The sequence below is a fragment of the Carcharodon carcharias genome, chromosome 11 (assembly GCF_017639515.1).
Source record: "Carcharodon carcharias isolate sCarCar2 chromosome 11, sCarCar2.pri, whole genome shotgun sequence".
NCBI classification, from domain to species: domain Eukaryota; kingdom Metazoa; phylum Chordata; class Chondrichthyes; order Lamniformes; family Lamnidae; genus Carcharodon; species Carcharodon carcharias.
The window spans coordinates 167,500,459-167,515,289 of record NC_054477.1 but is presented as its reverse complement, the minus strand read 5'-3'; positions in this window follow the sequence as shown (position 1 = coordinate 167,515,289).

The window sequence follows — 14,831 nt, the reverse complement described above, 5'->3', positions numbered from 1 at the left end:
CTTAGTATTTGCGACAAGTACACTTGGTGTTTGAGAGTTGCTGCTCTTGGTTTTTGAGGTCTGGTGCTCGTGGTGTTTGAGACCTGCTGCTCTTGGTCTTTAAGACCGGGTGCTCTTGGTGTTTGAGGCCTGGTTGTCTTGGTGTTAGAGACCTGGCTGTCTTGGTGTTTGAGACCTGGTGCTCTTGGTGTTTGAGACCTGGCTGTCTTGGTGTTTGAGACCTGGTGATTTTGGTGTTTGAGACCTGTTTCTCTTGGTGTTTGAGACGTGGTGGTCTGGGTCTTTCAGACCTGGTGGTCTTTCTGTTTGAGACCTGGTGCTCTTGGTGTTTGAGTCCTGGTACACTTATTGTTTGAGACCTGGTTGGCTTGGTGTTTGGGTCCTCTTGCTCTTGCAGTTTGAAATGGGGTGCTCTTGTTGTTTGAGACCTGGTACAATTGGTGATTGAGACGTGTTGCTCTTGGTGTTTGAGACCTGGTTGTCTTGGTGTTTGAGACCTGGTGATCTTGGTGTTTGAGATCTGCTGCTCTTGGTGTTTGAGACCGGGTGACCCTGCTGTTTGATACCGGGTGATCTTGGTGTTAGAGAACTGATGGTCATGGTGTTTGAGTCCTGGTGCTCCTGCTGTTTGAGACCTGGTGGTCTTGGTGTTTGAGACCTGGTGCACTTGGTGTTTGTGACCTGCTACATTGGTGTTTGAGACCTGCTGGTCTTGGTGTTTGCGACCTGGTGCTCTTGGTGTTTGAGACCAGGTTCTCTTGGTGTTTGAGACCTGGTGCTCTTGGTGTTTGAGACCTGGTGCTCTTGGTGTTTGAGACCTGGTGCTCCTGGTGTTTGAGACTTGTTTCTCTTGGTGTTTGAGATCTGCAGCTTTTGGTGTTTAAGACCTGGTGATCTTGGTGTTTGAGACCTGGTGGTCTTTATGTTTGAGACCTCTTGCTCATGGTGTTTGAGACCTGGTGCTCTTGGTGTTGGTGTCCTGGTACACTTGTTGTTTGATAACTGGTGACCTTGGTGTTTGAGACCAGGTGCTCCTGGGATTTGAGATCGGGTGGTCTTCGTTTTTGAGACCTGGTACAATTGGTTTTTGAGACCTTGTGCTCTTGGTGTTTGAGACCAGGTGGTCTTGGTGTTTGAGATCTGCTGCTCTTTGTGTTTAAGACCTCGTGCTCCTGTTCTTTGAGAGCTGGTTGTCTTGGTGTTTGAGACCTGGTGGTCTTGGTGTTTGAGACCTGCTGCTCTTGGTCTTTGAGCACTGGTGCTCTTGCTGTTTGTTACCTGGTCATCTTGGTGATTGAGACCTTGTGATCATGGTGTTTGAGTCCTGGTGCACTTGCTGTTTGAGACCTGGTGCTCTTGGTGTTTGAGACCTGGCACCCTTGGTGCTTGAGTCCTGGTACACTTGGTTTTTGAGACCTGATGGTCTTGGTGTTTGAGACCTGGTGCTTTTGGTGTTTGAGACCTGGTGCTGTTGCTGTCTGAGACCTTTTGCTCTTGTTGTTTGAGACCTTGTGGTCTTGGTGTTTGAGAACTGGTACACATTGTGTTTGAGACCTGGTTGTCTTGGTGTTTGAGACCAGTTATACTTGGTGTTTTTGAGCTGGTGCTCTTGGTGTTTGAGACCAGGTGCTCTTAGAGTTTGGGACAGGTACACTTGGTGTTTGCGAGTTGGTGCTCTTGGTTTTTGAGGTCTGGTGCTCGTGGTGTTTGAGACCTGGTTGTCTTGCTTTTTGAGACCTGGTGCTCTTGGTGTTTTAGACCTGGTGCTCTTGGTGTCTGAGAGCTTGTGCTCTTGGGGTTTGAGACCTGGTGCTCTTGGTGTTTGAGACATGGTACAATTGGTGTTTGAGAGCTGGTGCTCCTGGTGTTTGAGACCTGGCGCTTTTGGTGTTAGAGACCTTCTGCTTTTGGTGTTTGAGACCTGTTGATCTTCTTGTTTGAGACCTGGTGGTATTGGTCTTTGAGACCTGGTGCACTTGGTCTTTAAGAAGTGGTACACTTGGTGTTTGAGACCTGGTTGTCTTGGTGTTTGAGAACTGGTCCACTTGGAGTTTGAGACGTGGTACACTTGGGGTTTGAGAGCTGGTGCTCTTGGTGTTTGAGACCTTGTGCTCTTGGTTTTTGAGACCTTGCAAACTTGGTTTCTGATACCTGGTGCTATTGGTGTTTGAGACCTTGTGCTCTTGGTGTTTGAGACCTGGTGCTCTTGGTGTTTGAGACCTGGTGATCATGGCGTTTGAGACCTGGTTCTCTTGGTGTTTGAGACCTGGTGGTCTGGGTGTTTGAGACCTGTTCGTCTTTCTGTTTGAGACCTGGTGCTCATGGTGTTTGAGACCTGGTGCTCTTGGTGTTTGAGTCCTGGTACACTTATTGGTTGAGACCTGGTTGTCTTGGTGTTTGGGATATGGTGCACTTGCAGTTTGAAATGGGGTGCTCTTGTTGTATGAGACCTGGTGCAATTGGTGTTTGAGACGTGGTGCTCTTGGTGTTTGAGACCTGGTGCTCTTGGTGGTTGAGACCTGCAACTCTTGGTGTTTGAGACCTGTTGCTCTTGCTGTTTGAGACCGGGTGTTCTTGGTGTTAGAGACCTGATGGTCATGGTGTTTGAGACCTGGTGCTCCTGCTGTTTGAGACCTGGTGGTCTTGGTGTTTGAGACCTGGTGTTTGAGACCTGGTACACTTGGTGTTTGAGACCTGCTGGTCTTTGTGCTTGAGACCTGGTGCTCTTGGTTTTCGAGACCTGGTGCTCTTGGTGTTTGTGACCTGGTGTTCTGGGCGTTTGAGACCTGGTGCTCTTAGTGTTTGAGAGCTGGTGCTCTTGGTGTTTGAGACCTGGTTCTCTTGCTGTTTGTGACCTGGTGATTTTGGTGATTGAGAGCTGGTGATCATGGTGTTTGAGTCCTTATGCTCTTGCTGTTTGAGACCTGGTGCTCTTGGTATTTGAGACCTGGTACACTTGGTGTTTTAGTCCTGGTACACTTGGTGATTGAGACATGGTGGTCTTGGTGTTTGAGACCTGGTGCTCTTGGTGTTTGAGACCTGGTGCTCTTGGTGTTTGAGAGCTGGTGATGTTGCTGTCTGAGACCTTTTGCTCTTGTTGTTTGGGACCTTGTGGTCTTGGTGTTTGAGACCTGGTTCACATTGTGTTTGAGACCTGGTTGTCTTGGTGTTTGAGACCAGTTACACTTGGTGTTTGAGAGCTTGTGCTCTTGGTGTTTGAGACCAGGTGCTCTTAGTGTTTGCGACAGGTACACTTGGTGTTTGAGAGTTGGTGCTCCTGGTGTTTGAGGTCTGTTGCTCGTGGTCTTTGAGACCTGCTGCTCTTGGTCTGTAAGACCGGGTGCTCTTGGTGTTTGAGACCTGGTGCTCTTGGTGTTTGAGACCTGTTGCTCTTGGTGTTTGAGACCTGGTACAATTGGTGTTTGAGAGCTGTTGCTCCTAGTGTTTGAGACCTGGTGCTCTTGGTGTTTGAGACCTTGTGGTCTTGGTGTTTAAGACATTGTGCTCTTTGTGTTTGAAACCTGGAGGTATTGGTGTTTGAGACATGGTGATCTTGGTCTTTGAGACCTGGTGCTCCTGGCGTTTGAGACCTAGTGGTCCTGGTGTTTGAGACCTGGAACACTTGGTGTTTGAGACGTGGTACAATTGGTGTTTAGACCTCTTGGTATTGGTGTTTGAGACCTGGTGCACTTGGTGTTTGAGAAGTGGTACACCTGTTGTTAGAGAGCTGGATGTTTTGGTGTTTGAGAACTGATACACTTGGTGTTTGAGACGTGGTACACTTGGGGGTTGAGAGCTGGTTCTCTTGGTGTTTGAGAGCTTGTGTTCTTGGTGTTTGAGACCTTGAAAACTTGGTTTCTGATACCTGGTGCTATTGGTGTTTGAGACCTAGTGCTCTTGGTGTTTGAGACCTGGTGGTCTTGGTGTTTGGGATATGGTGCTCTTGGTTTTTGTGACCTGGTGATTATGGTGTTTGAGACCGGGTCTTCTTGGTGTTTGAGATACGGTGCTGTTGGTTTGAGACCTGGTGATTTTGGTGTTTGAGACCTGGTTCTCTTGGTGTTTGAGACCTGGTTGTCTTGGTGTTTGAGACCTGGTGCTCTTGATGGTTGAGACCTGCAGCTCTTGGTGTTTGAGACCTGTTGCTCTTGCTGTTTGAGACCGGGTGTTCTTGGTGTTAGAGACCTGATGGTCATGTTGTTTGAGACCTGGTGCTCCTGCTGTTTAGACCTGGTGGTCTTGGTGTTTGAGACCTGGTGTTTGAGACCTGGTACACTTGGTGTTTGAGACCTGCTGGTCTTTGTGCTTGAGACCTGGTGCTCTTGGTTTTTGAGACCTGGTGCTCTTGGTGTTTGTGACCTGGTGTTCTGGGCGTTTGAGACCTGGTGCTCTTAGTGTTTGAGAGCTGGTGCTCTTGGTGTTTGAGACCTGGTTCTCTTGGTGTTTGAGACCTGGTGGTCTTGTTGTTTGTGACCAGTGTGTCTTAGTGTTTGAGAGCTGGTGCCCCTGGTGTTTGAGACCTTGTACAATTGGTGTTTGAGAGCTGCTGCTCCTGATGTTTGAGACCTGTTGCTCTTGGTGTTTGTGACCTGGTGCTCTTAGTGTTTGAGATCAGGTGCTCTTGGTGTTTGAGACCTGGTGCTCTTGGTGTTTGAGACCTGGTACAATTGGTATTTGAGAGCTGGTGCTCCTGGTGTTTGAGACCTGTTGCTCTTGGTGTTTGAGATCTGCTGCTCCTTGTGTTTAAGACCTGGTGATCTTGGTGTTTGAGACCTCGTGGTCTTTATGTTTGAGATCTGGTGCTCATGGTGTTTGAGACCTGGTGCTCTTGGTGTTGGTGTGCTGGTACACTTGTTGTTTGGGACCTGGTGCTCCTGGGGTTTGATATCGGGTGCTCTTCGTGTTTGGGACCTGGTACAATTGGTTTTTGATACCTGGTGATCTTGGTGTTTGAGACCTGGTGCTCTTGGTGTTTGAGATCTGCTGCTCTTGGTGTTTAAGACCTCGTGCTCTTTGTGTTTGAGAGCTGGTTGTCTTGGTGTTTGAGACCTGGTGCTCTTGGTGTTTGAGACCTCCTGCTCTTGGTGTTTGAGAACTGGTGCTCTAGCTGTTTGTGACCTGGTGATCTTGGTGATTGAGAGCTGGTGATCATGATGTTTGAGTCCTTATGCTCTTGCTGTTTGAGACCTGGTGCTCTTGGTATTTGAGACCTGGTACACTTGGTGTTTTAGTCCTGGTACACTTGGTGATTGAGACATGGTGGTCTTGGTGTTTGAGACCTGGTGCTCTTGGTGTTTGAGACCTGGTGCTCTTGGTGTTTGAGAGCTGGTGATGTTGCTGTCTGAGACCTTTTGCTCTTGTTGTTTGAGACCTTGTGGTCTTGGTGTTTGAGACCTGGTTCACATTGTGTATGAGACCTGGTTGTCTTGGTGTTTGAGACCAGTTACACTTGGTGTTTGAGAGCTGGTGCTCTTGGTGTTTGAGACCAGGTGCTCTTAGTGTTTGCGACAGGTACACTTGGTGTTTGAGAATTGGTGCTCCTGGTGTTTGAGGTCTGTTGCTCGTGGTCTTTGAGACCTGCTGCTCTTGGTCTGTAAGACCGGGTGCTCTTGGTGTTTGAGACCTGGTGCTCTTGGTGTTTGAGACCTGGTGCTCTTGGTGTTTGAGACCTGGTACAATTGGTGTTTGAGAGGTGTTGCTCCGAGTGTTTGAGACCTGGTGCTCTTGGTGTTTGAGACCTTGTGTTCTTGGTGTTTAAGACATTGTGCTCTTTGTGTTTGAAACCTGGAGGTATTGGTGTTTGAGACATGGTGATCTTGGTCTTTGAGACCTGGTGCTCCTGGCGTTTGAGACCTAGTGGTCCTGGTGTTTGAGACCTGGAACACTTGGTGTTTGAGACGTGGTACAATTGGTGTTTAGACCTGTTGGTATTGGTGTTTGAGACCTGGTGCACTTGGTGTTTGAGAAGTGGTACACCTGTTGTTAGAGAGCTGGATGTTTTGGTGTTTGAGAACTGATACACTTGGTGTTTGAGACGTGGTACACTTGGGGGTTGAGAGCTGGTTCTCTTGGTGTTTGAGAGCTTGTGTTCTTGGTGTTTGAGACCTTGAAAACTTGGTTTCTGATACCTGGTGCTATTGGTGTTTGAGACCTAGTGCTCTTGGTGTTTGAGACCTGGTGGTCTTGGTGTTTGGGATATGGTGCTCTTGGTTTTTGTGACCTGGTGATTATGGTGTTTGAGACCGGGTCTTCTTGGTGTTTGAGATACGGTGCTGTTGGTTTGAGACCTGGTGATTTTGGTGTTTGAGACCTGGTTCTCTTGGTGTTTGAGACCTGGTTGTCTTGGTGTTTGAGACCTGGTGCTCTTGGTGGTTGAGACCTGCAGCTCTTGGTGTTTGAGACCTGTTGCTCTTGCTGTTTGAGACCGGGTGTTCTTGGTGTTAGAGACCTGATGGTCATGTTGTTTGAGACCTGGTGCTCCTGCTGTTTGAGACCTGGTGGTCTTGGTGTTTGAGACCTGGTGTTTGAGACCTGGTACACTTGGTGTTTGAGACCTGCTGGTCTTTGTGCTTGAGACCTGGTGCTCTTGGTTTTTGAGACCTGGTGCTCTTGGTGTTTGTGACCTGGTGTTCTGGGCGTTTGAGACCTGGTGCTCTTAGTGTTTGAGAGCTGGTGCTCTTGGTGTTTGAGACCTGGTTCTCTTGGTGTTTGAGACCTGGTGGTCTTGTTGTTTGTGACCAGTGTGTCTTAGTGTTTGAGAGCTGGTGCTCCTGGTGTTTGAGACCTTGTACAATTGGTGTTTGAGAGCTGCTGCTCCTGATGTTTGAGACCTGTTGCTCTTGGTGTTTGAGACCTGGTGCTCTTAGTGTTTGAGATCAGGTGCTCTTGGTGTTTGAGACCTGGTGCTCTTGGTGTTTGAGACCTGGTACAATTGGTATTTGAGAGCTGGTGCTCCTGGTGTTTGAGACCTGTTGCTCTTGGTGTTTGAGATCTGCTGCTCCTTGTGTTTAAGACCTGGTGATCTTGGTGTTTGAGACCTCGTGGTCTTTATGTTTGAGATCTGGTGCTCATGGTGTTTGAGACCTGGTGCTCTTGGTGTTGGTGTGCTGGTACACTTGTTGTTTGGGACCTGGTGCTCCTGGGGTTTGATATCGGGTGCTCTTCGTGTTTGGGACCTGGTACAATTGGTTTTTGATACCTGGTGATCTTGGTGTTTGAGACCTGGTGCTCTTGGTGTTTGAGACCTCGTGCTCTTTGTGTTTGAGAGCTGGTTGTCTTGGTGTTTGAGACCTGGTGCTCTTGGTGTTTGAGACCTCCTGCTCTTGGTGTTTGAGAACTGGTGCTCTAGCTGTTTGTGACCTGGTGATCTTGGTGATTGAGAGCTGGTGATCATGATGTTTGAGTCCTTATGCTCTTGCTGTTTGAGACCTGGTGCTCTTGGTATTTGAGACCTGGTACACTTGGTGTTTTAGTCCTGGTACACTTGGTGATTGAGACATGGTGGTCTTGGTGTTTGAGACCTGGTGCTCTTGGTGTTTGAGACCTGGTGCTCTTGGTGTTTGAGAGCTGGTGATGTTGCTGTCTGAGACCTTTTGCTCTTGTTGTTTGAGACCTTGTGGTCTTGGTGTTTGAGACCTGGTTCACATTGTGTATGAGACCTGGTTGTCTTGGTGTTTGAGACCAGTTACACTTGGTGTTTGAGAGCTGGTGCTCTTGGTGTTTGAGACCAGGTGCTCTTAGTGTTTGCGACAGGTACACTTGGTGTTTGAGAATTGGTGCTCCTGGTGTTTGAGGTCTGTTGCTCGTGGTCTTTGAGACCTGCTGCTCTTGGTCTGTAAGACCGGGTGCTCTTGGTGTTTGAGACCTGGTGCTCTTGGTGTTTGAGACCTGGTGCTCTTGGTGTTTGAGACCTGGTGCTCTTGGTGTTTGAGACCTTGTGTTCTTGGTGTTTAAGACATTGCGCTCTTTGTGTTTGAAACCTGGAGGTATTGGTGTTTGAGACATGGTGATCTTGGTCTTTGAGACCTGGTGCTCCTGGCGTTTGAGACCTAGTGGTCCTGGTGTTTGAGACCTGGAACACTTGGTGTTTGAGACGTGGTACAATTGGTGTTTAGACCTGTTGGTATTGGTGTTTGAGACCTGGTGCACTTGGTGTTTGAGAAGTGGTACACCTGTTGTTAGAGAGCTGGATGTTTTGGTGTTTGAGAACTGATACACTTGGTGTTTGAGACGTGGTACACTTGGGGGTTGAGAGCTGGTTCTCTTGGTGTTTGAGAGCTTGTGTTCTTGGTGTTTGAGACCTTGAAAACTTGGTTTCTGATACCTGGTGCTATTGGTGTTTGAGACCTAGTGCTCTTGGTGTTTGAGACCTGGTGGTCTTGGTGTTTGGGATATGGTGCTCTTGGTTTTTGTGACCTGGTGATTATGGTGTTTGAGACCGGGTCTTCTTGGTGTTTGAGATACGGTGCTGTTGGTTTGAGACCTGGTGATGTTGGTGTTTGAGACCTGGTTCTCTTGGTGTTTGAGACCTGGTTGTCTTGGTGTTTGAGACCTGGTGCTCTTGGTGGTTGAGACCTGCAGCTCTTGGTGTTTGAGACCTGTTGCTCTTGCTGTTTGAGACCGGGTGTTCTTGGTGTTAGAGACCTGATGGTCATGGTGTTTGAGACCTGGTGCTCCTGCTGTTTGAGACCTGGTGGTCTTGGTGTTTGAGACCTGGTGTTTGAGACCTGGTACACTTGGTGTTTGAGACCTGCTGGTCTTGGTGCTTGAGACCTGGTGCTCTTGGTTTTTGAGACCTGGTGCTCTTGGTGTTTGTGACCTGGTGTTCTGGGCGTTTGAGACCTGGTGCTCTTAGTGTTTGAGAGCTGGTGCTCTTGGTGTTTGAGACCTGGTTCTCTTGGTGTTTGAGACCTGGTGGTCTTGTTGTTTGTGACCAGTGTGTCTTAGTGTTTGAGAGCTGGTGCTCTTGGTGTTTGAGACCTTGTACAATTGGTGTTTGAGAGCTGGTGCTCTTGGTGTTTGAGACCTGTTGCTCCTGGTGTTTGAGACCTGGTGCTCTTAGTGTTTGAGATCAGGTGCTCTTGGTGTTTGAGACCTGGTGCTCTTGGTGTTTGAGACCTGGTACAATTGGTATTTGAGAGCTGGTGCTCCTGGTGTTTGAGACCTGTTGCTCTTGGTGTTTGAGATCTGCTGCTCCTTGTGTTTAAGACCTGGTGATCTTGGTGTTTGAGACCTCGTGGTCTTTATGTTTGAGACCTGGTGCTCATGGTGTTTGAGACCTGGTGCTCTTGGTGTTGGTGTGCTGGTACACTTGTTGTTTGGGACCTGGTGCTCCTGGGGTTTGATATCGGGTGCTCTTCGTGTTTGGGACCTGGTACAATTGGTTTTTGAGACCTGGTGCTCTTGGTGTTTGAGACCTGGTGCTCTTGGTGTTAGAGATCTGCTGCTCTTGGTGTTTAAGACCTCGTGCTCTTTGTGTTTGAGAGCTGGTTGTCTTGGTGTTTGAGACCTGGTGCTCTTGGTGTTTGAGACCTCCTGCTCTTGGTGTTTGAGAACTGGTGCTCTAGCTGGTTGTGACCTGGTGATCTTGGTGATTGAGAGCTGGTGATCATGGCGTTTGAGTCCTTATGCTCTTGCTGTTTGAGACCTGGTGCTCTTGGTATTTGAGACCTGGTACACTTGGTGTTTTAGTCCTGGTACACTTGGTGATTGAGACATGGTGGTCTTGGTGTTTGAGACCTGGTGCTCTTGGTGTTTGAGACCTGCTGCTCTTGGTGTTTGAGAGCTGGTGATGTTGCTGTCTGAGACCTTTTGCTCTTGTTGTTTGAGACCTTGTGGTCTTGATGTTTGAGACCTGGATCACATTGTGTTTGAGACCTGGTTGTCTTGGTGTTTGAGACCAGTTACACTTGGTGTTTGAGAGCTGGTGCTCTTGGTGTTTGAGACCAGGTGCTCTTAGTGTTTGCGACAGGTACACTTGGTGATTGAGAATTGGTGCTCCTGGTGTTTGAGGTCTGTTGCTCGTGGTCTTTGAGACCTGCTGCTCTTGGTCTGTAAGACCGGGTGCTCTTGGTGTTTGAGACCTGGTGCTCTTGGTGTTTGAGACCTGGTGCTCTTGGTGTTTGAGACCTGGTACAATTGGTGTTTGAGAGGTGTTGCTCCTAGTGTTTGAGACCTGGTGCTCTTGGTTTTTGAGACCTTGTGTTCTTGGTGTTTAAGACATTGTGCTCTTTGTGTTTGAAACCTGGAGGTATTGGTGTTTGAGACATGGTGATCTTGGTCTTTGAGACCTGGTGCTCCTGGCATTTGAGACCTAGTGGTCCTGGTGTTTGAGACCTGGAACACTTGGTGTTTGAGACGTGGTACAATTGGTGTTTAGACCTGTTGGTATTGGTGTTTGAGACCTGGTGCACTTGGTGTTTGAGAAGTGGTACACCTGTTGTTAGAGAGCTGGATGTTTTGGTGTTTGAGAACTGATACACTTGGTGTTTGAGACGTGGTACACTTGGGGGTTGAGAGCTGGTTCTCTTGGTGTTTGAGAGCTTGTGTTCTTGGTGTTTGAGACCTTGAAAATTTGGTTTCTGATACCTGGTGCTATTGGTGTTTGAGACCTAGTGCTCTTGGTGTTTGAGACCTGGTGCTCTTGGTGTTTGAGACCTGGTACAATTGGTATTTGAGCGCTGGTGCTCCTGGTGTTTGAGACCTGTTGCTCTTGGTGTTTGAGATCTGCTGCTCCTTGTGTTTAAGACCTGGTGATCTTGGTGTTTGAGACCTCGTGGTCTTTATGTTTGAGACCTGGTGCTCATGGTGTTTGAGACCTGGTGCTCTTGGTGTTGGTGTGCTGGTACACTTGTTGTTTTACGACCTGGTGCTCCTGGGGTTTGATATCGGGTGCTCTTCGTGTTTGGGACCTGGTACAATTGGTTTTTGAGACCCGGTGCTCTTGGTGTTTGAGACCTGGTGCTCTTGGTGTTTGAGATCTGCTGCTCTTGGTGTTTAAGTCCTCGTGCTCTTTGTGTTTGAGAGCTGGTTGTCTTGGTGTTTGAGACCTGGTGCTCTTGGTGTTTGAGACCTCCTGCTCTTGGTGTTTGAGAACTGGTGATCTAGCTGGTTGTGACCTGGTGATCTTGGTGATTGAGAGCTGGTGATCATGGCGTTTGAGTCCTTATGCTCTTGCTGTTTGAGACCTGGTGCTCTTGGTATTTGAGACCTGGTACACTTGGTGTTTTAGTCCTGGTACACTTGGTGATTGAGACATGGTGGTCTTGGTGTTTGAGACCTGGTGCTCTTGGTGTTTGAGACCTGGTGCTCTTGGTGTTTGAGAGCTGGTGATGTTGCTGTCTGATACCTTTTGCTCTTGTTGTTTGAGACCTTGTGGTCTTGGTGTTTGAGACCTGGATCACATTGTGTTTGAGACCTGGTTGTCTTGGTGTTTGAGACCAGTTACACTTGGTGTTTGAGAGCTGGTGCTCTTGGTGTTTGAGACCAGGTGCTCTTAGTGTTTGCGACAGGTACACTTGGTGTTTGAGAGTTGGTGCTCCTGGTGTTTGAGGTCTGTTGCTCGTGGTCTTTGAGACCTGCTGCTCTTGGTCTGTAAGACCGGGTGCTCTTGGTGTTTGAGACCTGGTGCTCTTGGTGTTTGAGACCTGGTGCTCTTGGTGTTTGAGACCTGGTACAATTGGTGTTTGAGAGCTGTTGCTCCTAGTGTTTGAGACCTGGTGTTCTTGGTGTTTGAGACCTTGTGGTCTTGGTGTTTAAGACATTGCGCTCTTTGTGTTTGAAACCTGGAGGTATTGGTGTTTGAGACATGGTGATCTTGGTCTTTGAGACCTGATGCTCCTGGCGTTTGAGACCTAGTGGTCCTGGTGTTTGAGACCTGGAACACTTGGTGTTTGAGACGTGGTACAATTGGTGTTTAGACCTGTTGGTATTGGTGTTTGAGACCTGGTGCACTTGGTGTTTGAGAAGTGGTACACCTGTTGTTAGAGAGCTGGATGTTTTGGTGTTTGAGAACTGATACACTTGGTGTTTGAGACGTGGTACACTTGGGGGTTGAGAGCTGGTTCTCTTGGTGTTTGAGAGCTTGTGTTCTTGGTGTTTGAGACCTTGAAAACTTGGTTTCTGATACCTGGTGCTATTGGTGTTTGAGACCTAGTGCTCTTGGTGTTTGAGACCTGGTGGTCTTGGTGTTTGGGATATGGTGCTCTTGGTTTTTGTGACCTGGTGATTATGGTGTTTGAGACCGGGTCTTCTTGGTGTTTGAGGTACGGTGCTGTTGGTTTGAGACCTGGTGATTTTGGTGTTTGAGACCTGCTTCTCTTGGTGTTTGAGACCTGGTTGTCTTGGTGTTTGAGACCTGGTGCTCTTGGTGGTTGAGACCTGCAGCTCTTGGTGTTTGAGACCTGTTGCTCTTGCTGTTTGAGACCGGGTGTTCTTGGTGTTAGAGACCTGATGGTCATGGTGTTTGAGACCTGGTGCTCCTGCTGTTTGAGACCTGGTGGTCTTGGTGTTTGAGACCTGGTGTTTGAGACCTGGTACACTTGGTGTTTGAGACCTGCTGGTCTTGGTGCTTGAGACCTGGTGCTCTTGGTTTTTGAGACCTGGTGCTCTTGGTGTTTGTGACCTGGTGTTCTGGGCGTTTGAGACCTGGTGCTCTTAGTGTTTGAGAGCTGGTGCTCTTGGTGTTTGAGACCTGGTTCTCTTGGTGTTTGAGACCTGGTGGTCTTGTTGTTTGTGACCAGTGTGTCTTAGTGTTTGAGAGCTGGCGCTCTTGGTGTTTGACACCTTGTACAATTGGTGTTTGAGAGCTGGTGCTCTTGGTGTTTGAGACCTGTTGCTCTTGGTGTTTGAGACCTGGTGCTCTTAGTGTTTGAGATCAGGTGCTCTTGGTGTTTGAGACCTGGTGCTCTTGGTGTTTGAGACCTGTTACAATTGGTATTTGAGAGCTGGTGCTCCTAGTGTTTGAGACCTGTTGCTCTTGGTGTTTGAGATCTGCTGCTCCTTGTGTTTAAGACCTGGTGATCTTGGTGTTTGAGACCTCGTGGTCTTTATGTTTGAGACCTGGTGCTCATGGTGTTTGAGACCTGGTGCTCTTGGTGTTGGTGTGCTGGTACACTTGTTGTTTGGGACCTGGTGCTCCTGGGGTTTGATATCGGGTGCTCTTCGTGTTTGGGACCTGGTACAATTGGTTTTTGAGACCTGGTGCTCTTGGTGTTTGAGACCTGGTGCTCTTGGTGTTTGAGATCTGCTGCTCTTGGTGTTTAAGACCTCGTGCTCTTTGTGTTTGAGAGCTGGTTGTCTTGGTGTTTGAGACCTGGTGCTCTTGGTGTTTGAGACCTCCTGCTCTTGGTGTTTGAGAACTGGTGCTCTAGCTGTTTGTGACCTGGTGATCTTGGTGATTGAGAGCTGGTGATCATGGCGTTTGAGTCCTTATGCTCTTGCTGTTTGAGACCTGGTTCTCTTGGTATTTGAGACCTGGTACACTTGGTGTTTTAGTCCTGGTACACTTGGTGACTGAGACATAGTGGTCTTGGTGTTTGAGACCTGGTGCTCTTGGTGTTTGAGACCTGGTGCTCTTGGTGTTTGAGAGCTGGTGATGTTGCTGTCTGAGACCTTTTGCTCTTGTTGTTTGAGACCTTGTGGTCTTGGTGTTTGAGACCTGGATCACATTGTGTTTGAGACCTGGTTGTCTTGGTGTTTGAGACCAGTTACACTTGGTGTTTGAGAGCTGGTGCTCTTGGTGTTTGAGACCAGGTGCTCTTAGTGTTTGCGACAGGTACACTTGGTGTTTGAGAGTTGGTGCTCCTGGTGTTTGAGGTCTGTTGCTCGTGGTCTTTGAGACCTGCTGCTCTTGGTCTGTAAGACCGGGTGCTCTTGGTGTTTGAGACCTGGTGCTCTTGGTGTTTGAGACCTGGTGCTCTTGGTGTTTGAGACCTGGTACAATTGGTGTTTGAGAGCTGTTGCTCCTAGTGTTTGAGACCTGGTGTTCTTGGTGTTTGAGTCCTTGTGGTCTTGGTGTTTAAGACATTGTGCTCTTTGTGTTTGAAACCTGGAGGTATTGGTGTTTGAGACATGGTGATCTTGGTCTTTGAGACCTGGTGCTCCTGGCGTTTGAGACCTAGTGGTCCTGGTGTTTGAGACCTGGAACACTTGGTGTTTGAGACGTGGTACAATTGGTGTTTAGACCTGTTGGTATTGGTGTTTGAGACCTGGTGCACTTGGTGTTTGAGAAGTGGTACACCTGTTGTTAGAGAGCTGGATGTTTTGGTGTTTGAGAACTGATACACTTGGTGTTTGAGACGTGGTACACTTGGGGGTTGAGAGCTGGTTCTCTTGGTGTTTGAGAGCTTGTGTTCTTGGTGTTTGAGACCTTGAAAACTTGGTTTCTGATACCTGGTGCTATTGGTGTTTGAGACCTAGTGCTCTTGGTGTTTGAGACCTGGTGGTCTTGGTGTTTGAGATATGGTGCTCTTCGTTTTTGTGACCTGGTGATTATGGTGTTTGAGACCGGGTCTTCTTGGTGTTTGAGATACGGTGCTGTTGGTTTGAGACCTGGTGATTTTGGTGTTTGAGACCTGGTTCTCTTGGCGTTTGAGACCTGGTGGTCAATGTGTTTGAGACCTGGTGGTCTTTCTGTTTGAGACCTGGTGCTCATGGTGTTTGAGAGCTGGTGCTCTTGGTGTTTGAGTCCTGGTATACACTTATTGGTTGACACCTGGTTGTCTTGGTGTTTGGGACCTGTTGCTCTTGCAGTTTGAAATGGAATGCTCTTGTTGTTTGAGACCTGGTACAAATGGTGTTTGAGACGTGGTCCTCTTCGTTTTTGAGACCTG